Source organism: Phoenix dactylifera, chromosome 14, assembly GCF_051530095.1.
Source record: "Phoenix dactylifera cultivar Ajwa chromosome 14, Ajwa_hap1_PhDact_Kaust_v1.1, whole genome shotgun sequence".
Taxonomy (NCBI): domain Eukaryota; kingdom Viridiplantae; phylum Streptophyta; class Magnoliopsida; order Arecales; family Arecaceae; genus Phoenix; species Phoenix dactylifera.
Window position 1 is genome coordinate 1,190,389 of NC_143203.1, and position 22,112 is coordinate 1,212,500.

The 22,112-nt window shown below is 40.0% G+C and overlaps 1 pseudogene; it reads right to left on the minus strand.

The window, feature by feature from the left end:
* Nucleotides 1–16,397: 16,397 nt before the first annotated feature.
* The window catches only part of LOC149751282 (uncharacterized), a 32,223-nt pseudogene continuing 26,508 nt past the window's right edge, over nucleotides 16,398–22,112 (minus strand).

A 22,112-nucleotide genomic window follows, 5' to 3' on the forward strand; every position in this document is an offset into this window, starting at 1 on the left:
GGACATTGCCCCTTGAACTTTTCAAGGCTCCCTCAGTAGTTACCAACATATTTATTAGTTCAGTCTTAGTGCATTCAATCTTATTCATGTGGTAGTTTACTATAAACTGACCAAATGAATCAGGAAGGGATTGAAGGATCAGATCTACTTGCAATTCCTTGTGCATGTTCATACCGAGCTTCTCAAGCTCCTCTAGGTCCTTGATCATAGTCAGACCGTGATCATGGACGGACTGCCCCTCGCGCATCTTTGCTTTGAAGAGCCTCTTGTGTTAGAAGTATGCCCTAGAAGCCAATTTGGCTGACGCATTATTTTATTCTGGGACATAAATTTGTATTTGACCTAATAATGAATTTATTAGAATGGGCATTCTTTTCATTCATGTTCTTATGTGTCCATGAATCGTCCAAGAAATTAATAAGATGATGACGCATATTCTTAAGAGTTGAGAATTTGAGGCATGTGTCATTGGTGATTAATTTCTGAATTGCTCCTGATCGATGGATCATCACGAGGACGGTGATCGATCCGCTGAGATTAGTGCACAGATCGCTTTCTTTGATGGACGAGTCTTGAGTCCACAGTGTGGCGACACTGGAGCAATTGTGCAAGTGCTTGTTAGAGAACAAGGGTACTGAGCGTGACCATAGCAAGTAGTCACTTGGATGTCTATCCACTCGTCAGTGACTTACTTGATGCTGTAGTTGTATGACTGGTCCTTTGACCTGCGATGCCTCGGCTATTCACAGTGAGGTTGCTGTAGTTTGACGAGCACATAAACATGAGCCCTAGCCAATTGGGTTCTTGTGGTGCAGATTGGCTGCAGTAGGTTCATTGTAGGAGTAGGGGTGCATCTAGATGGAATCTATCGATCTTGATAGGTTAAGAGAGATCCTATGTGATTTATGAGACTGAGTTCGTAAATCCTCGGCCGGGATAGTATGTACAGTGGAAAAGGAGTTTTTCATTCTCGAACTTAAGTCGAATAAATCTTGACATATGACAGACGATGGGGTTTGACGAGTTATCCATGACCTCTGTCCTGTAGGGATCCACGATAGAAGGACTGTATTATATACTAACTGCACCTAGAGGTTCATCATTCCATTCTGCTGGGTAGCCACTACATGCTGCTAGGTGTCACTGGTGGATGGTGAGACTCACAGGGACTATCTTGATGATTGATGATCCCTGGTGAGTTGAGTTGGAATTGTTCCAACCCATTGAAAGGAGTTTTCAATGATATTGTGATAGAGATCGCAATATATCTCACTACCAGATATAATAGAACCTATGGGGTCACACACATTAGAAGTATTGACCGATCTGATGGTTGAATTGTGATTTGCAATCACAAATAATTTATAATTATCAATTTGATTGATAATTGTTTTAACTCACTAAAAGTTAGTGAGTAGAAGAAGGAATAATTGCAATTGGATTGCAATTTAATTAAATCAATTGGACTTAATTAATTGGGCTTGATCTTATTTAATAAGAGTCCTATTTGCAGTAGGACTCCTAGAGTCCTAATTAGATTAGGACTTCAAATTAAATTAGAGTCCTACTTGGAGTAGGTTCCTAAAGTCCTAATTGGATTAGGACTAAAATTATATGAGTCCTAATTAGTTTAGAATTCCTAAAGTCCTAATTAATTTTGATCTAATAAATTAAGATGACTCCTAATTGGATTAGGATTGAAGAGTTCAATTGAGTCATGATTCAATTGGGTCCTAATTAGATTAGGACTCTAAGAGTCATAATTGATTTAATCTTATGGATAAACATGAGGAAATTAAGGAGGCTGAAAGTGGAGCCCACGCACCTCATGAGATGAGGCTTGGGCGTGGGGCATGAGAGGATAAGAGGGAGGGGCGTACGCCCCTCTCCTTGGGTTTTACGTGAGGAAAAGAAGGAGGGGCGTACACCCCTCCTCTCTCCTTATGGATAGGTTTGGAGCTCCTATTTTTAGGAGCTCCACATGCCAAATTAAATGAAGGCAAGGGGGCAGCCGTACTAGGTTAATTTCCTCCTCCCTTTGTGCCGTGATGAAGCCCCCTTCTCCTCAGGTTTTCAGCCGCCAACAAAAAAAAAAAAGGAGGGCATGCGGGCCCCCCTTGGACCTCCCTCCTTGGAAGTACGTGGGGATTTCTCCTCTCCTTAAGAGCCATGAACAGCACCTCTCCAATCTAGTTTTTCAGCCGTGAGACAATGAAAAATATAGGGAGACATGCATCCTTTCCTTCATCCATTTTTGGTTCCAAGACAAAGGGAAAAGAAAAGGCTGCAAGGCTTTTGTTTTTCTTCCTTGGATCCATCCTTCTTCTTCCTCCTCCCAAAGGCAATCAAGAGTTGATTCAAAGGGAGGTTTTCAACCATCAAAAGACATCTCTGCAAAGGAGCTAGCACCCCGGGGAGATTCGAGAGCTTTGATCGGTCCTCTCCTCGTGTGGATACCTGTAGAGGCCGGACGCGTGTGCGGCTTTAAGCGAACCTTCAACAAATACCACGATCATCAGATTGCGGTGATCATCTACCCGCACAAGGTGAAGATCTGATCTTCTTAATCATATAAAAAGTATTTAAACCTAATCTATCTACGAACGACGGTTTTAAAATATGTTCATGCGATGAACGGAATCTCGCGCATGTCTTCCGCTGCGCGCAGAATTTTTCTGAAATTTTCTGCGGCGTGCGAGGAATTCCAACAGTGGTATCAGAGCTATGGTTGCGTAGATTAAGATTAGGATTAAATGATTAAGGCATAATAGATATGAAAATTTAAAGATTATGCTTACTGAATTTTTTCTGCATGCAGAATTTTCAGCTTGCTGATTTTTCTGCATGCTGATTTTTATGTGATTAGATTAATAATTCTATTGCTTTATTAATGTGATTACAAGTATTTAGAATCATATCTTGCATGATCAGCAACTCATGAGATGACATAATCTATTAAATATTCAGATCCGTAAATTATATTTAATGCATGAGATGCGTATGGTGATGATCATGGATGTACCCTTATACATGTGCTGAAATGTTCTGCAATGTTCTGTGATGTTATGTGATGCATGTAAATCAGATTTTCAGATGCCTGCGTGCATCTTATATTGATGTATTAGAGACCTGCGTGTCTCATGAAAAAGGGTTGTAACTATTATTTAATTTTATTTATTTTTAAAGTTATCTGGGATGTAATCTGTGATGTGTTTGCATGTCAATGGTTGATCGGTGCATGCCTCTACAAGCACGATTTGCGCGGATCGAGATCAAGGGTTGATTGAAGATGGATCAAGGAGTTGATCGAAATTGGACCTAGGGTACTCAAGATCGAATCAAGAGTTGAAGACGATCTAACCAATTGACGTGCATGTGCTTGTACTATGACCCCATCCTGGATCCATGATCATCACCAGTTTAATTTTTGTTATTATGCCTGGATGTTTATGTTTATGCATAGCGGGTAGATAATTATTTGCATGAGATGTAGATAATTAAATGAAAGAGACCTAAATTAAATCTCCTCGAAAATATTAAGTCTAGCGGTCTTCCACCGTAGTAGAGCTGCTAAGGTCTTTCCGGCGTTGATTTGTCTCGGCTGGATACAGTGGGCAAGTTGCATCGGGGGACTGGACTTCTCTATTAGGCATGAGATGTTGTAGGGGTAAAGATGGGGTTGGGCCCAATAACTGTTAGGTGAGGGACCCAATGACGGCTTTACTTCTGCGGTTATACGGTGGGTCCGACTTAACTAAGGAATGGGGCCAATAACTGTTAGGTGAGGTCTTCATTACTTAGAGACCGGATAGCGCTACAACTTGCTTGAGAAGCATTGTACAAGAGTTGTACACTCATCGTTTATTTGTCACCAATAACTGTTAGGTGAGGTGGTATATAAATTGGTGGGACCGTAGCACCCCACTTGAAACCTAGAGTCGCAAGGTTTCCGTTTCTCTACTAGAGGAGTGTGAGAGATTCGAGAAAATAGTGGGAGGTATATTTGTTTTAAAAGGTCCTAAAATAAATAGAGATCAAGTACAAAATTCTAATTAGAATCTTTACTCTCTGAGGATTAGAAATTCAGCTTCTAAACTCTTAACTCATATCCTATAGAACAACCGTTTGACCAAACCCAATTATAAAGACTGGCTCAGCAAATTTTTAAAATAGTTTTGAATTGTGAGAAATTAGGGTATGTGCTAGACCGTGGAATCCCCGTGTTACCAATCCGTCCGATCACTGATCAGCGTAAGACGCATGCTAAGTGGACGAACAATGACAATGAAGTTAGGTGCTGCACAAAGGCATCCATGTCCAATGAATTTTAATGCCAGCATGAGAACATGAAGATTGCCAGGGACATATTATATCACTTACAAGAGTTGTATGGTGAACAGAGTCACGCAGCATGTTTTGAAGTGTCCAAGAGGCTCTTCAAGGCCAAGATGCGTGATGGGCAGTCTGTCTATGATCATGGTTTGACCATGATAAAGGACTTAGAGGAGCTTGAGAAGCTCGGCATGACCATGCACAAGGAATTGCAAACGGATTTGATCCCGCAATTCCTTCTAGCTTCATATGAATAGTTTATAGTAAACTACCATATGAACAAGATTGTATGCACCAAAACAAAATTGTTAAATAAATTGGTAACTGCCGTAGGGACCTTGAAGAGTTCAAGGAGCATCGTTCTCGCTGTCGAGTTGGTTTCTACTTCCAAGAGAGAGTCTACCTGGAAGAAGAAGAAGCCTACGAAAAAGCAGAAGATCGAAAAAAAGGCCAAGTAAGGAAGTTCCAAGAAAAAGGCCGATTGCAAGGAAAAGTGTTTCCATTGCATCATAAGACGGCCATTGGAAGAGGAACTGTCCTACATACATGGAAAGCATAAAGAGTAAGAAGGGTGACAGACCTTCAGAAGGTATGCCAGATATGCTCATTATTAAAAGGATACTTAGGGACTATTACCTGTTGCAAACAGAAATTTGATTTCTGTATCTTGTTTAGCACAGAAAGATTTTTATAAGACTATTATTCAATTTGTTTGAGAAATAAATTGGATGCATATGGTTTTATGATTGACCGTCTCTATCACTTACATTTGGATGTACCTGTGAATGTATCTGAGCAAACAGTGAGTACCATAGAATCCAAAAGGATCTAGAGATGAGATAAATCTAAAGTATTTGTGGCACCTCAGGCTTGGTCATATAGGAGAAGACAGAATAAACAAATTGAAGAAATATGGGCTTTTGAGCTCATTGACTTTCGAGTCATATCCGATTTGTGAATTCTGCCTTCAAGGAAAGATGACCAAATTATCCTTTTTAGGACATGGAAGAGGTCCACTGCGATACTTACCCTAGTACACACTTATGTGTGTGGCCCATTCGATGTGCAGGCTAGGGGTTGTAATTTTTACTTCATTTACCGATGATTACTCACGGTATGGATATGTGTATGAGACACAAATCTGAAATTTTTGAAAGGTTCAAAGAGTTCAGATATGAAGTAGAAAAACAAACAGAAAAACTCATTAAGGTTCTTCGATCAGATCGAGGAGGTGAATACCTTAGTGGAGAGTTCCGTGATTATCTCAAGGAGAATGGTATAGTTTCATAATGGATCCCTCCTGGTACACCTCAGCTTAACGGAGTGTCGGAGAGGAGGAATCAGATCCTATTGGATATTGTCAGGTCCATGATGAGCTTCACTGATCAACCCTTGTTTCTTTAGAGAGATGCCCTATTTTCAGCTATTTACATATTGAATAGTGTTTCCTCTAAGTCTGTTCCTACCACACTATATGAGATATGACATGGTAAGAAGCTGAGTCTTGGTTATTTCAAGATTTGGGGATGTCCGGCCCAAGTCAAATGACAACAGGCAGACAAGTTAAAGGATAGGACAATTAGTGCTCGTTTTATAGAATATCCTAAAAAGTTATTTGGATACAATTTTACACCCCAGAGAATCACAAAGTGTTTGTGAGCCGACATGCTATCTTCATGGAAAATAGTTTATCCTTGATAGAGGCAGTAGGAGAAAAATTGAGCTCGAAGAGAAAGTCTCTAAAGAGCAACGAGCCATTGTGCCTATAGAACCTATTCATATCGAGCCAGTACATGTTGTACCTCCTCCACCTCGTAGATTTAGTAGGATCTTCCATCCTCCTGAAAGGTACTTAGGTATACTTACAGAGGATGTAGAGGAAGTGTTCCTCATGGGAGATAGGGATCAAGGTAAGGATCCCAATACCTACAACAAGGCGATGTTAGACATCGATTCCGAAAGATGGCTGGAAGCCATGAAGTTAGAGATAGACTCCATGCATTCCAACCAAGTCTGGACCTTAGTAGATTCACCGGAAGGTATAGTACCTATTGGGTGTAAATGGATCTACAAGAGAAAATTAAGTTCGGATGGCTAGGTAGAGACCTATAAGGCAAGGCTAATGGCGAAAGGTTATAGTCAGTGCGAAGGCACTGATTATCAGGATACTTTTTCACCTGTAGCCATGCTGAAGTCCATTCGAATATTGCTTGTTGTTGTAGCATATCATGATATTGTGATGGTGATCACAAGGTCTGTAAGCTGCAAAGGTCCATCTATGGACAAAAACAAGTATCTCGGAGTTGGAACACTCGTTTCAACGATATAATCAAATCGTTTGATTTCTTCAAGAACGAGGAGGAACCATGTGTTTATAAGAAGGTTAGTGGGAGGGCTATTGCATTCCTCGTATTGTACGTGGATGATATCCTAAGTCAAGATTTGGTTGTCTAAGGAATTCTCCATGATAGACTTTGGAAAAGCATCCTATATTTTGGGAATTAAGGTCTATAGAGATAGATCTAAGAGGATGCTTGTCCTGTCACAGAATATTACATAGAGGGAGTGTTGAAGAGGTTCGGCATGGAAACCTCTAAAAGGGGATTATTATCCCTTAGGCATGGGGTAAATCTCTTCAAGAAGATGTGCCCCAACACATCTGAAGAGATTCAGTGGATGAGCAAGATCCCTTATACTTCGGCTATAGGGAGCCTCATGTATACCATGCTATGTACATGACTTGATAGAGTACATGCTGTGAGTGTCACAAGCATATATCAGTCAAATCCAGGCAAGAAGCACTGGATAGCTGTGAAGAACAGTCTTAAGTACTTGAGAAGAACTACGGACATGTTCTTGGTCTTTGGAAGAAGATCAGAGTTGAAGGTAGAAGGATGTACACATATTGATGATAGAAAGTCTACATCAGATTATATGCAATGATGGTTCAGTAAATTGGAAGAGTTCCAAACAACCGATTATTGTAGATTCTACCTTAGAAGCTGAATGTTAAGCCGTATCTAAGGGTGCAGTGGAAACCTTCTGGTTTAAGAAGTTCATTGCGGAGTTAGGTGTAATGTCATCAGATGCCATAACACGCTACTGCGATAACAAAGGCACCATAGCACTAGCTAAAGAGCCAAGGTCTCACCAGAAGCCGAAGCACATAGAGCGGTGGTTTAACCTAATAAGCGACTACCTTGAAAAGAAATAAGTAAAGGATCAGAGAGTAGACTCCACAGGAAATGTGGTGGACCCATTCACTAAGCAGATAAGTCAGCAGAAAACTGAAGCGCATCTTGAGAAGATGGGGCTTAGGTTTATAGCTGATTGGCTTTAGTGCAAGTGGGAGATTGTTAGAAGTATGCCCTAGAAGCCAATTTGGCTGACGCATTATTTTATTCTGGGACATAAATTTGTACTTGACCTAATAATGAATTTATTAGAATGGGCATTCTTTTCATTCATGTTCTTATGTGTCCATGAGTCGTCTAAGAAATTAATAAGATGATGACGCATATTCTTAAGAGTTGAGAATTTGAGGCATGTGTCATTGGTGATTAATTTCTGAATTGCTCCTGATCGATGGATCATCACGAGGATGGTGATCGATCCGCTGAGATTAGTGCACAGATCGCTTTCTTTGATGGACGAGTCTTGAGTCCACAGTGTGGCGACACTGGAGCAATTGTGCAAGTGCTTGTTAGAGAACAAGGGTACTGAGCGTGACCATAGCAAGTAGTCACTTGGATGTCTATCCACTCGTCAGTGACTTACTTGATGCTGTAGTTGTATGACTGGTCCTTTGACCTGCGATGCCTCGGCTATTCACAGTGAGGTTGCTGTAGTTTGACGAGCACATAAACATGAGCCCTAGCCAATTGGGTTCTTGTGGTGCAGATTGGCTGCAGTAGGTTCATTGTAGGAGTAGGGGTGCATCTAGATGGAATCTATCGATCTTGATAGGTTAAGAGAGATCCTATGTGATTTATGAGACTGAGTTCGTAAATCCTCGGCCGGGGTAGTATGTACAGTGGAAAAGGAGTTTTCCATTCTCGAACTTAAGTCGAATAAATCTTGACATATGACAGACGATGGGGTTTGACGAGTTATCCATGACCTCCGTCCTGTAGGAATCCACGATAGAAGGACTGTATTATATACTAACTGCACCTAGAGGTTCATCATTCCATTCTGCTGGGTAGCCACTACATGCTACTAGGTGTCACTGGTGGATGGTGAGACTCACAGGGACTATCTTGATGATTGATGATCCCTGGTGAGTTGAGTTGGAATTGTCCCAACCCATTGAAAGGAGTTTTTAATGATATTGTGATAGAGATCGCAGTATATCTCACTACCAGACAGAATAGAGCCTATGGGGTCACACACATTAGAGGTATTGACCGATCTGATGGTTGAATTGTGATTTGCAATCACAAATAATTTATAATTATCAATTTGATTGATAATTGTTTTAACTCACTAAAAGTTAGTAAGTAGAAGAAGGAATAATTGCAATTGAATTGCAATTTAATTAAATCAATTGGACTTAATTAATTGGGCTTGATCTTATTTAATAAGAGTCCTATTTGCAGTAGGACTCCTAGAGTCCTAATTAGATTAGGACTTCAAATTAAATTAGAGTCCTACTTGGAGTAGGTTCCTAAAGTCCTAATTGGATTAGGACTAAAATTATATGAGTCCTAATTAGTTTAGGATTCCTAAAGTCCTAATTAATTTTGATCTAATAAATTAAGATGACTCCTAATTGGATTAGGATTGAAGAGTTCAATTGAGTCATGATTCAATTGGGTCCTAATTAGATTAGGACTCTAAGAGTCATAATTGATTTAATCTTATGGATAAACATGAGGAAATTAAGGAGGCTGAAAGTGGAGCCCACGCACCTCATGAGATGAGGCTTGGGCGTGGGGCATGAGAGGATAAGAGGGAGGGGCGTACGCCCCTCTCCTTGGGTTTTACGTGAGGAAAAGAAGGAGGGGCGTACGCCCCTCCTCTCTCCTTATGGATAGGTTTGGAGCTCCTATTTTTTAGGAGCTCCACATGCCAAATTAAATGAAGGCAAGGGGGCAGCCGTACTAGGTTAATTTCCTCCTCCCTTTGTGCCGTGATGAAGCCCCCTTCTCCTCAGGTTTTCAGCCGCCAACAAAAAAAAAAAGGAGGGCATGCGGGCCCCCCCTTGGACCTCCCTCCTTGGAAGTACGTGGGGATTTCTCCTCTCCTTAAGAGCCATGAACAGCACCTCTCCAATCTAGTTTTTCAGCCGTGAGACAATGAAAAATATAGGGAGACGTGCATCCTTTCCTTCATCTATTTTTGGTTCCAAGACAAAGGGAAAAGAAAAGGCTGCAAGGCTTTTGTTTTTCTTCCTTGGATCCATCCTTCTTCTTCCTCCTCCCCAAGGCAATCAAGAGTTGATTCAAAGGGAGGTTTTCAACCATCAAAAGACATCTCTGCAAGGGAGCTAGCACCCCGGGGAGATTCGAGAGCTTTGATCGGTCCTCTCCTCGTGTGGATACCTGTAGAGGCCGGACGCGTGTGCGGCTTTAAGCGAACCTTCAACAAATACCACGATCATCAGATTGCGGTGATCATCTACCCGCACAAGGTGAAGATCTGATCTTCTTAATCATATAAAAAGTATTTAATCCTAATCTATCTACGAACGACGGTTTTAAAATATATTCATGCGATGAACGGAATCTCGCGCATGTCTTCCGCTGCGCGCAGAATTTTTCTGAAATTTTCTGCGGCGTGCGAGGAATTCCAACATCTTGGACACTTCAAAACGAGCTGTGCGACTCTGCTCACCATACAACTCTTGTAGGTGTGCTAGTATGTCCCTAGCAGTCTTCATATTCTCATGCTGGCATTGGAGTTCATTGGACATGGATGCCATCATATAGCACTTGACTCTAATGTCATCATCCATCCACTTTTGATGCATCTCACGCTGAACTTCAGTTGCACGTGTTGGTAGTGTGGGGATATCTGAATCGAATACATAGCCTATTTTCTCGCAACTCAGAACAATTTTGAGATTTCTAAGCCAGTCTCTGTAATTGGTACCGGTCAATCGGTTGGTCTCAAGAATTCGGATCAAAAGATTTGAGGCTGACATTATGATCTGCAGAGAGTAAAGATTCTAGTTAGACTTTTGTACTTGATCCTTAATCTGTTCTAGGATCTTTTAGAACAAATGTATCTCCCACTATTTTCTCGAATTCCTCACACTCCCCTGGTAGGAAAACGAAAATCCTACACGACTAGGATTTCTAGTGGGTACTGCGGTCCCACCGATTTACATGCCACCTCACCTAACAATTATTGGTGACACATAAATTGATGAATGTACCACTCTTGTACAATGCTTCTCAAGCATGTTGCAGTGCTACTTGGTCTCTAAGCCATGAAGACCTCACCTAACAGTTATTGGTCCCATTTCTTAGTTAAGTCAGACCCACCGTATAACCGTAGGAATAAAGTCGTCATTGGGTCCTCACCTAACAGTTATTGGTGCCCAACCCCACCTTTACCCTACAACATCTCATGTCTATAGAGAGGTCCAGCCCCCCGATGCAACTTGTCCACTGTATCCAGCCGAGACAAATCAACATCAGAAAGACCTTAGCAGCTCTACTACAGTGGAAGACCTATTGACTTAATATTGGTTAATCAGGTCTTAGCGTTTGCAACTTGAGCTCTTCATAAGAGGTAATCGAATAATTGGCCAGGTAAGCAGGTGGGAGGCTCCCCTTACTCAGAGAGTAAGGTCCTAATTAAGTAACCACCTTTCATGCTTTCCTAGACACCAATTAGATCAATTAATCTAATATGACTTGCTCATGTCGGTTCACTCTCGACTTGGTTGAGGAGGTTTTAGTTTAGGTCTCAATTGGGTTTGTTACATCACATGCAAACCTATCTACCCGACTCTCATTCACATCACATGCAAACGGCACATCACAGGCAGTTATAATCGCAGCATCAAGTAAAACCAAATTTTAAATAGGTGATGATCATGGATTCTAATTGGGTCATATTACAAGCACATGCACGTCAATCGATCAACTGATCTTAAACTCTTGAATTGGTTCCAAGCCTCCTTGATTCGATCCTTGATCAACTCTTGATCCCATCGTCATCAACCGCTTAGATCGCCGTTCATCTCATGCCTTGTCTTCAACTTGATCGTTGACGTACATCACATCACAGAAATACAACCAGATGTAAAATAAAAATAATAATAAATTACATCCCCTTTTAGGAGGCACGTAGGCCTCTCAAAACATCAAATAAGATGCATGCAAGCATATGAAAAATTACATAACATTGCAGATCACATCGCAGGTCTGTATATTTAATACCAAAAGGGTTTGAATCCTATGATCATCACCACATGCAGCAATTATAATTTTCAGATCTGAAAACTAATTGATTATCTCATGACATAGGTTGCTGATCATGCTAATCATGATTCTAAACTTTGTAATCCCATTAACAATGCAATTAGAATCATCCTTTTATCACATAAAAATCAGCATGCAAAAATCAGCACCCTAGAAAAAATCTGCATGCAGAAAATTTTCAGCATGCATGATCATTCAATTTTCAGATCTAATAAGCCTATTAATAATTAATCTTTACCTTAATCTACGATGCCTAGGCTCTGATACCACTGTTAGAAACCCCGCCCATGCCGCTGATAATTCAAAAAAAAAAAATCAGATGGCAGCGGAAGAGGCATGTGCGGGATCGATGTTCATCTCATGAACGTTCTTTCATGAACCGTTCGTAGTTAGGTAAGGAATAAAAACTTTTAAAAACAATTAGAAGATCAGATCTTCACCTTGTGCGGGTAGATGATCACCGCAAACTGGAGTTCGTGGTTTTAGGATGAAGGTTCGTATGAAGCCGTTCAAGTGCCCGGCCTCTACGGGCATCCACACGAAGCAGGGATCCGATCAAAGCTCTCTTGTCTTCCCGGGGTGCTAGCTCCCTTGCAAAGACTTCTTTTGATGGCTGATCTCCTCTCTTTCTTTCAACTCTTGAATGTGCTTGAAAGGAGGAAGAAGAAGGAGGGATAGAGGAAGAGGAACGAAGCCCCTGCAGCCTTTCTTTTCTTCCCTGCGTTGGAACCAAGGAAGGAGGCCAAGGAGAAGTGCACGCCTCTTCTTCTTTTTCCCTTTGCCGATGGCGGCTGAACCAAGGAAAGGAGAGGGGTGGCCACGGCTTGGAGGAGGAGGAATTCACTTCTACTTAGGGCACCGGCCCCTTGTCCCTTTTTTATAGCCATCTAGGGCTCCTACAAATTAGGAGCCCTAGACTAGTTTCCTAAGAGGGGGCGCCGGCCCCCTCTCTTCATGCCGCACCAAGGAAGCAAAAGGGGCGGGGCTTGCGCCCCTCCCTCTTAGCAAACCCTAATCCACATTAAGTAGGGTTTGGAATGCCCTAATGTGGTCAAGCCCTAATCCAATTAGGCTTAGCCCAAGGGTGAACCAATTTGGATCCAATCTAGGTAAGTCCTAATCCAATTAGAACTTAAATCAATTTTGACTCAATTGAACTCTTCAATCCTAATCCAATTAAGAGTCTTATTGATTCATTAGATTAATAATTAATTGTGACTTAAGAAACCCTAATCCAAATTAGGACATATTTAATTTTAGTCCTAATCTAATTAGGACTCTTATTTGAATCCGAAGTCCTAATCCAATTAGGACTTCTAGGAATCCTATTCTAAGTAGGAATTCATATTGAATTCAAAATCCTATTCTAAGTAGGATTGTGGGAATCCTAATCCAAGTAGGACTCCCAGTCCTAATCCAATTAGGACTCTAGGAATCCTACTCCAAGTAGGATTCGTGTTTTTAGTCCAATTAATCAATTTTCATTCCTTCTTCAACTTATTATCAATCGAATTGATTACTCGTGATTCATAATCACTTTTCAACCATCGGATCGGTCAATACTTCTAGTGTGTGTGACCCCATAGGTTCTATTCTGACTGGTAGTGAGATATATTGGGATCTCTATCACAATATCATTGAAAACTTCTTTCAATGGGTTGGAACGATTCCAACTCAACTCATTAGGGTTTATCGATCATCGAGACAATCCCTATGAGTCCCACCATCCACCAGTGACACCTAGCAACATGTAATGGCTATCCAGCAGAATAGAATGGTGAACCTCTAGGTGCAATCAATATGTGATACAGTCCTTCTATCGTGGATCCCTACAGGACGGAGGTCATGGATAACTCGTCAAACCCCATCGTCTGTCATATGTCAAGATTTATTCGACTTAAGTTCGAGAACGGAGAACTCTTTCTCTACTGTGCAATCTGCCCCGGCCGAGGTCTTACGAACTCAGTCTTATAAATCATATAGGATCTCTCCTTATCTATCAAGGTCGATAGGTTCCTTGTAGATGCATACCCTACTCCTACAGTGAACCTACTGCAGCCAATCTACACTACATGGACCCATATGGCTAGAGACCATGTATTTGTGCAGTCAAACTACAATAACCTCACTGTGAGTAGCCGAAGCATCGCAGGTCAAAGGACCAGTCACACTACTGCAACATCAAATAAGTCACTGACAAGTGGATAGACATCCAAGTGACTTCTTGTCTTGGTCACGCTCAGTACCCTTGTTCTCTAACAAGCACCTGCACTATTACTTCAGTGTCTCCACACCGTGGACTCGAGTCTCGTCCATCCATAAGGAAAGTAATGTGTGCACTGATCTCATCGGATCGATCACCATCCTCGTGATGATCCATCGATCAGGAGCATTCAGAAATTAATCAATGATGCATGGCTCAAATTCTTAACTCTTAGGAATATGCATCATCATCTTATTAATTCCTCGGACGATTCATAGACGCAATAACAATATGAATAAAAAGATGCCTTTCATTTATTCAATAATAATAAAGTCAAGTACAAATTATGTCCCAGAATTAATAATGTGTCAGCCAAAATTGGCTTCTAGGGCATACATCTAACAACCCAAAGGCTACTCTATATAGATATCTTCATCAAGATATCCATTCAGGAAAGCAGTTTTCACATCCATCTGCCAAATTTCATAATCATGAAATACTATAATTGCAAACAATGTTCGAATGGATTTCAGCATGGCTACAGGTGAAAAGGTCTTCTGATAGTCAATGCCTTCGCACTGACTATACCCTTTCGCCACTAGCCTTGCCTTATAGGTCTCTACCTTTCCATCCGAACCTATCTTTCTTTTGTAGATCCATTTATATCCAATAGGTATTATACCTTTTGGTGGATCTACTAAGGTCCAGACTTGGTTGGAATACGTGGAGTCTATCTCTAACTTCATGCCTTCCAGCCATTTCTCTGAATCGATATCTGATATCATCTCGTTGTAGGTATTAGGATCTTGTACGTGTTCCCTATCTTCCATGAGGAACATTTTCTCGGTATCCTCTATAAACATACCTAAGTATCTATGAGGAGGATGGAAGACCCTACTAGATCTACGAGGTGGAGGAGGTACTACATGTACTGGCTCTGTACGAATAGGTTCTATAGGATCCATGACTCGTTGCTTTTCAGAGACTCTCTCTTCAAGCTCAATTTTTCTTCCACTACCTATGTTTTGCTATTCCTCGAGCAAAATAAAATTACAAAAAAAAAGTCTAACTCACTTTTGCAGGCATCGCGATTGCATTTACCATATGCAACAAGACTTTAAACCCTTAGGTTACCCTAGTGGACGAGTTATAGTCTTGTGAGGGTTTCCAGTGAAGATACCCACAAACTTCAATCTTAAAATAAATCATTTATTATTATTGTTAAATTTTTTTTATTATTATTATATTTTTTTTTATTTTTTTTTATTTTTTTTATTTTTTTTATTTTTTTTAGATCGATTGATCTATGAAGATTAAATTTCAAATGCATACTAGCTAAGATTTTCAAAAACTCTTTTTTATTATTATTATTAAAATCTAATTTAAGATACATAAATGATAAGAATTTCAAAGCACACACGGTTTTATTTACTAAGTCAGCCCAGATTCTAGGTTAGTATGCAATCTAAGTTAAAGTCATTAAGTTTCTATTTAGGGAGTTGTAAGACTCATTTATAATGGTGCTCGGTGAAATCTGGACTGTACAAGCTAAGAGTTCGGATCTCCAAAATATTGCTAATACTAGTAGTTTCTAAGGATTGGTCGAAAGGACCTGCTCACTGATTCAAAATCATCTTATCTGCAGAATTTCGAGAGTTGTGGATGTTTACTTTAGTACCTCACGGGCTTTATCTGTAATATTCCAGCTTACTCGAATTTTTACAACAACGGCTTTCACACTATTATCTTTTTCAAGGTCAATACAGAGTTTTTTTTTAAAAAAAATATAAATTGTGTACTTTTACTCTTGTGGTGATTTCTCCGTGTAACAAGCAGTCAGTCGACAACTCTCATACTAGTTGGCATAAGGTGTCGGGCATCAAGACTCCCCTACGGACTTATGCTCGGAGTCCTCATCACAAGCCCACTTGACCTTTGACAATAGGTAGCCCTTTTCGATGTTCCTGACTAAATCTATTTTTATTGATGATTTTTTTTTTTGAATTAGATAAGTATGATTCATTAGGGTCCAAGGTTGCTACTATACTATCAATATATTGTCGAGCCTAGACCTTAGAAGGGTCGGCCAGTGTGTAGTGAAATTCCAAAGTATTAATTAGCTTACAACTCCCTAAGAGAGACTTAATAAAAAGAACTTAAATTTGTATTATTTTCGGCTAGTCATTGGGCTTTTTAGATTTTATATACCTTGTGTATTTATCATTCTCGCATAAATTTATAGAAATTAGGTTTTTTTAAAAAACAAAAACTTTTTTTATTATTATTATTTATTATTATTTTATAAAAAATGAACACTTTTTTTTTAAAATTTTTTTTATTTTTTTTGGATGAAAATCAAGATAAATACCCCCAAACCTAAACCTGACATTGTGAAGTGAAAACGAAAGCAACGATAAATACCCCCAAACCTAAACCTGGCATTATCCTCAATGTTAAAGAAAACTAAAAGAATTGGGTTGCCTCCCAACAAGCGCTAAGTTTATTATCTTCAGCCAGACACAGTGTATCCTTCAGTGTATCCTTAATTATTTTGATAAACAGGGTTCATCAAATTAAGGGATTCGATCAATTGCCCATCGGTAACACAGTCCACATAAGGTTTTAACATTTGGCCATTGACTTTTAAAACATGTCCACCATTGAGGTGTTGGATCTCTACTGCACCATAAGGAGAAACCTTTTTCACTACGAATGGTCCATCCCACCTAGAGCGAAGTTTATCCGGGAAGAGTCGCAACTTGGAATTGAATAGCCAAACCTTTTGAGCAGGTTCAAAGAACTTACGGTTAATATTTTTATCATGAAAAGCCTTAGTCCTTGCTTTATAAATTTTAGCATTTTCATAAGCCTCATTGCGCAATTCTTCAAGTTCACTTAGTTGGAGTTTTCGGTGAGGACCAGCTACTGCCATGTCTAAGTTAAACTTTTTGATAACCCAGAAAGCTCTATGTTCAAGTTCTACTGGTAAGTGACAAGCTTTTCCAAAAACTAATCGGTAGGGAGACATGCCAATAGGAGTTTTGTAGGCAGTACGATAGGCCCAGAGTGCATCATTTATCCTTTGAGACCAATCTTTCCTATCGGGACGTGCCGTTTTTTCTAAGATGTGTTTTAACTCCCTATTGGACACCTCGACTTGTCCACTCGTTTGGGGATGGTATAGGGTAGCAACTTTGTGGGTGATGTTATATTTGCGAGCCAAAGCCTCGAAAGACCGATTGCAAAAATGAGATCCCCCATCACTGATAATGGCTCGGGGTGTGCCAAAACGACAAAAGATGTTTTCATGTAAAAATTTAACCACAACCTTGTGGCCAGTAGTTTTAGTGGCGACAGCTTCTACCCATTTTGAAACATAATCAACCCCTACCAGAATGTACTCGAAACCAAAGGATGGTGGGAAAGGGCCCATAAAGTCAATACCCCAGACGTCAAAGATTTCTACAATTAAAATAGGATTGAGAGGCATCATATCTCTACGGGATATAGTACCCATCTGTTGGCATCGTTCACAAGTTTGGCAAAAGTTATGGGCATCTTTGAAAAGAGTGGGCCAATAAAATCCACTCTGTAAAATTTTTGCTGCAATTTTTCTACCCCAAAATGTCCCCCACAAGCTTGTGAATGGCAGAATGAAAGAATACTTTGAAATTCGCATTCGGGGATACATCGACGGATTACTTGATCGGGACAATACTTGAATAGATTGGGATCATCCCAATAATAGAATTTCACTTGTGAAAAGAATCGGTTCTTGTCTTGAGTTGACCAATCATCAGGAATTCGTCCTATGGCCAGGTAGTTTACTATGTTTGCAAACCATGGTGTTTTTATTCCTCGTACCTCAAATAATTGTTCATCTGGGAAAGCATCATGTAAGGGTGAGGTATTCTTAGAGGGCTCAAGAGGAATTCTAGATAAGTGGTCTGCTACGACATTTGCAGTTCCTTTCTTGTCACGAATTTCTAGGTCAAATTCTTGTAGTAAAAGAATCCATCGAATCAGACGGGGTTTGGTGTCCTTCTTTGCAAGAAGGTGTCGAAGGGCAGCATGATCAGTGAATACGGTAACCTTGGATCCTAATAGGTAAGATCGAAACTTGTCTAGCGTGAATACTACAGCTAGCAATTCTTTCTCAGTGGTGGTGTAGTTCAATTGTGCATCTGAGAGTGCTTTACTAGCGTAGTAGATGACATGAGGTACTTTGTCTAGCCGTTGCCCTAAAACTACCCCAATGGCATAGTCGGATGCATCACACATTAGTTCAAATGGAAGGGTCCAATTAGGAGGCCGTATAATAGGTGCAGTAGTCAATTTCGAGTGAAGATTTTCAAATGCCTCCTCGCATGCTTTATCAAAGACAAAGGGAGTGTCCTTGGCAAGAAGATTGCACAAGGGTTTGGAAATCTTACTGAAATTCTGAATGAAGCGACGGTAGAAACCAGCATGGCCAAGGAATGATCGGATTTGTTTCATAGTTTTGGGTGGAGGAAGATTGGAAATAAGATCGACTTTGGCTTTATCTACTTCAATGCCCCTCTTGGACACGACGTGTCCTAAAACTATGCCTTCTTGAACCATGAAATGGTTCTTTTTCCAACTTAATACTAGGTTGGTCTCCTTACATCTTTTCAAAACTAAGGTCAAATTGTCCAGACAATCGTCAAAAGATAGGCCAAAAACTGAGAAATCATCAATGAACACTTCTAGAAAGTTTTCCACCATATCTGAAAAAATGGCCATCATGCATCGTTGAAAAGTTGCGGGTGCATTGCATAGTCCAAAAGGCATCCTCCTATATGCAAATGTCCCAAATGGGCAAGTAAAAGTGGTTTTCTCTTGATCGTCCGGATAAACAGGTACTTGATTATATCCAGAATAACCATCTAAGAAGCAGTAGAAACCTTGACCAGCCAACCGTTCCAAAATTTGATCTATGAAAGATAGAGGAAAATGGTCCTTCCTAGTCATTGAATTAAGTTTCCTATAGTCAATGCACACGCGCCAACCCGTGGTTGTGTGTGTTTGTATCAATTCTCCTTCCGTATTTTCAACCACAGTGATACCTGATTTCTTGGGTACCACTTGTGTGGGACTCACCCACTTACTATCAGAAATTGGATAAATGATTCCGGCATCTAATAACTTCACCACTTCTTTCTTGACTACCTCCTTCATGTTAAGATTGAGTCTTCTTTGCATTTCTCGGGTGGGTTTTGCATCATCTTCGAGGTGAATTCGATGCATACAAACAGAGGGGTCAACCCCTTTCAAATCGGCTACAGACCATCCTATGGCATGTTTATTCTCTTCTAACATCCTTAAAAGTTTACCCTCCTGTTCAGTAGATAAGTTAGCTGCGATGATTACAGGGAGGCTATCTTCTGGTCCTAGAAAGATATACTTAAGATTTGTCGGAAGTGGCTTTAACTCAAGTTTAGGTGGAGAATCAATGGAAGGACAAAGTGGTGCACTAGCAATGGGGGGAAGAGGTTCAGGTCGGATCTTCCAAGGAAGGGAACTCATGGGAGATTGATTGTCAAGTAAGATATTAACTTCTTCTATGGCCTTATCTATATCAAAGTTGTCAATGTCAAAATGGGCCAAACATGCCTCTAGGGGGTCATCTGCTAAGATATAGGAAAGGGCTTCCTCTACAAGATCATCCATTTCGTCAATTAGGCAACACTCGTCTTCCCTCACATGTTGGTCGGCGGCATGAAACATATTCAACTTAATTTTCATGTTCCCAAATAATATATCCATTGCCCCAGTTCTACAGTTGATACATGCATTGGCTGTCGCTAAAAAGGGACGACCAAGAATCACAGGAATTTATTTTTTTTAGGTTGGGCACATGTTCCATGTCAAGGATGATAAAATCTACTGGAAAATAGAATTTGTCTACCTTGACAAGAACATCTTCAATCATCCCCCGTGGTATCTTCACAGATCGATCAGCCAATTGTAAGGACACCGAGGTAGGTTTTAATTCACCTAACCTAAATTTTTTATAGACTGAATAGGGTAGAAGATTCACACTTGCCCCTAGATCTAAGAGTGCTCGATCAATGGAGTTATCTCCTACGACACAGGAAATAGTGGGAGCGCCAGGATCTTTGAATTTTAGAGGGATGTTGTGTTGGAGAATGGAACTTACGTGTTCAGTAAGTAGGACCTTTTTAGGCATATGTGTCCTAGATTTTCGCTTTTGGGTGCAAAGGTCTTTGAGAAACTTGGCATAGGAGGAAACTTGTTTCATGGCATCAAGGAGTGGGAGGTTGATTTTAACTTGTTTGAAGACCTCCATCATCTCTTCTAATGAAGTTCCCTTCTTGCCAAAGGGAGAGGGTGCATTAAGTGCTTCAGGGAATGGAGCCTTTGGAATGTGGGTTGTGGCAGATGGTGGACTAGCTGAAGAAGGTTTTGGATTTTCATGTGATACATTCCTCTCCTCTTCTTCACCTTCCTTATTGTTACCCTCCCCAACCTTATTATCTATTATACGTCCACTCCTTAGGGTAGTCAAAGTGGTGTGCTGTCGCAAGCAACCAAAAATAAAACCTATACCCCTAAAAATATATATGTAGTAGTGAGAGTAAGGATCGTTCCCACGGAGAGTATCTAGCCTAATTTTATGCTACTTGAACAAGAATGGGGGAGGGGGGTTGAGTATAACAAAAACAATAAAACAACTAAAGAAGAATTCAGATTAAAGTATTGAAATCAATCAAAAGAACAAATCTTGGTCTAAGTCAACATCCACCATCGAAATTTTACAACTGATCATTGATGCAAAAATATCAATTTGCACTTTGAATGTCCACCGATAGAAATATTTTTCTATCTCTTCTTAGTTGTAGTTAATTAAAAACAAGCAATCTAATTAACCCTAACTACTAAACAACCCAAGACAAGCGCTAAAGGTTTAATCTAGTAGCAGCCTTAAGAATTAGAGAGATCGATGAAGCTAAACAACACAAACACAAGCGGTTGCATTTGATTTAGCCGAGTATTCTTCCTAAGATCTGAAAATTTCTGATGCAGCAAATTATTAGATCTTAGTTGCTTCACAGATTAGAGGGATCAAACAATTACGGATTTGATATCTAACCTAGCAGTAGATTGCAATGAATAATAAACTAGTAGGCCTCCCAGTAATTAAACGAAAACAATCATGAAAATATGCACAGAAGGACATTCGACATCAAAGCATGAATTGAACAATGAAAACAAATTCAGATCTCACAGTTTTATTGATTTCGAGGCTTCTGTTTCCTTAGACCAATAAAAGCTTTATCCATGCAGAGCCATGGATGCAAACTTCCAAGGAGAAAAGAGCAAGAGGAGTCCTCCAAGAGAAAAGAGAAAGAGCCCCCTTTCTTTCACCTTTATCCCTTCCAAGAAAATCTCCTAACAAATATTCAAATCTGACTAATTACGAAAAAAAAAAAGTCCTAATATAACTGAGAAAGTGGTGTTTCCAGCTGGGATTTTCGTGCATCAAATCTAGAAACTTCTGAAAATTGACCGAGTCAAATCCACGTATTGTAGGCTAAGGACGTGCAGCAACTTTGAGATCAATTTTGACCTTAATAAAGCTAGTATCTATCAAAACTCAAAACATAAAAGTTGTAGAGCATTTTCTTGGCATTCCACAGCTTCTTGAATAATCTTAATCAGAGTTCGGATGAGAAAGTTATGCTCAGATTACGAAGCAATATCGAAACTGTCCAAAATCACCCAATTAGCTTCGTTTTGTACTTAACGCTTTCATTTGCATCCTAAATCAAAATATAAGAATAATGAGTACATTTAGGCACAAAATAAGTTTACAAGACTAAACATTAAGAAAGAAAAATATGACATTTTGCATTCTCATCAAATTCCCCCACACTTAACTTTTGCTCGTCCTCGGGTAAAACTCAAATTCACTTTTCCGAAAACACCAAGGTTGCAACACCATCAACAAAGAACAACCAAGCTCTTCAAAACTCATAACAACTATTCTTGAACAACTTATAATTACTTAGTAAGCATTTTCACTCAAAAATGGAATGCTAAATACGTAGACCCTTACAGAAATAAACACTCGACTCTCATGTATTTGAAGGGTATATGTT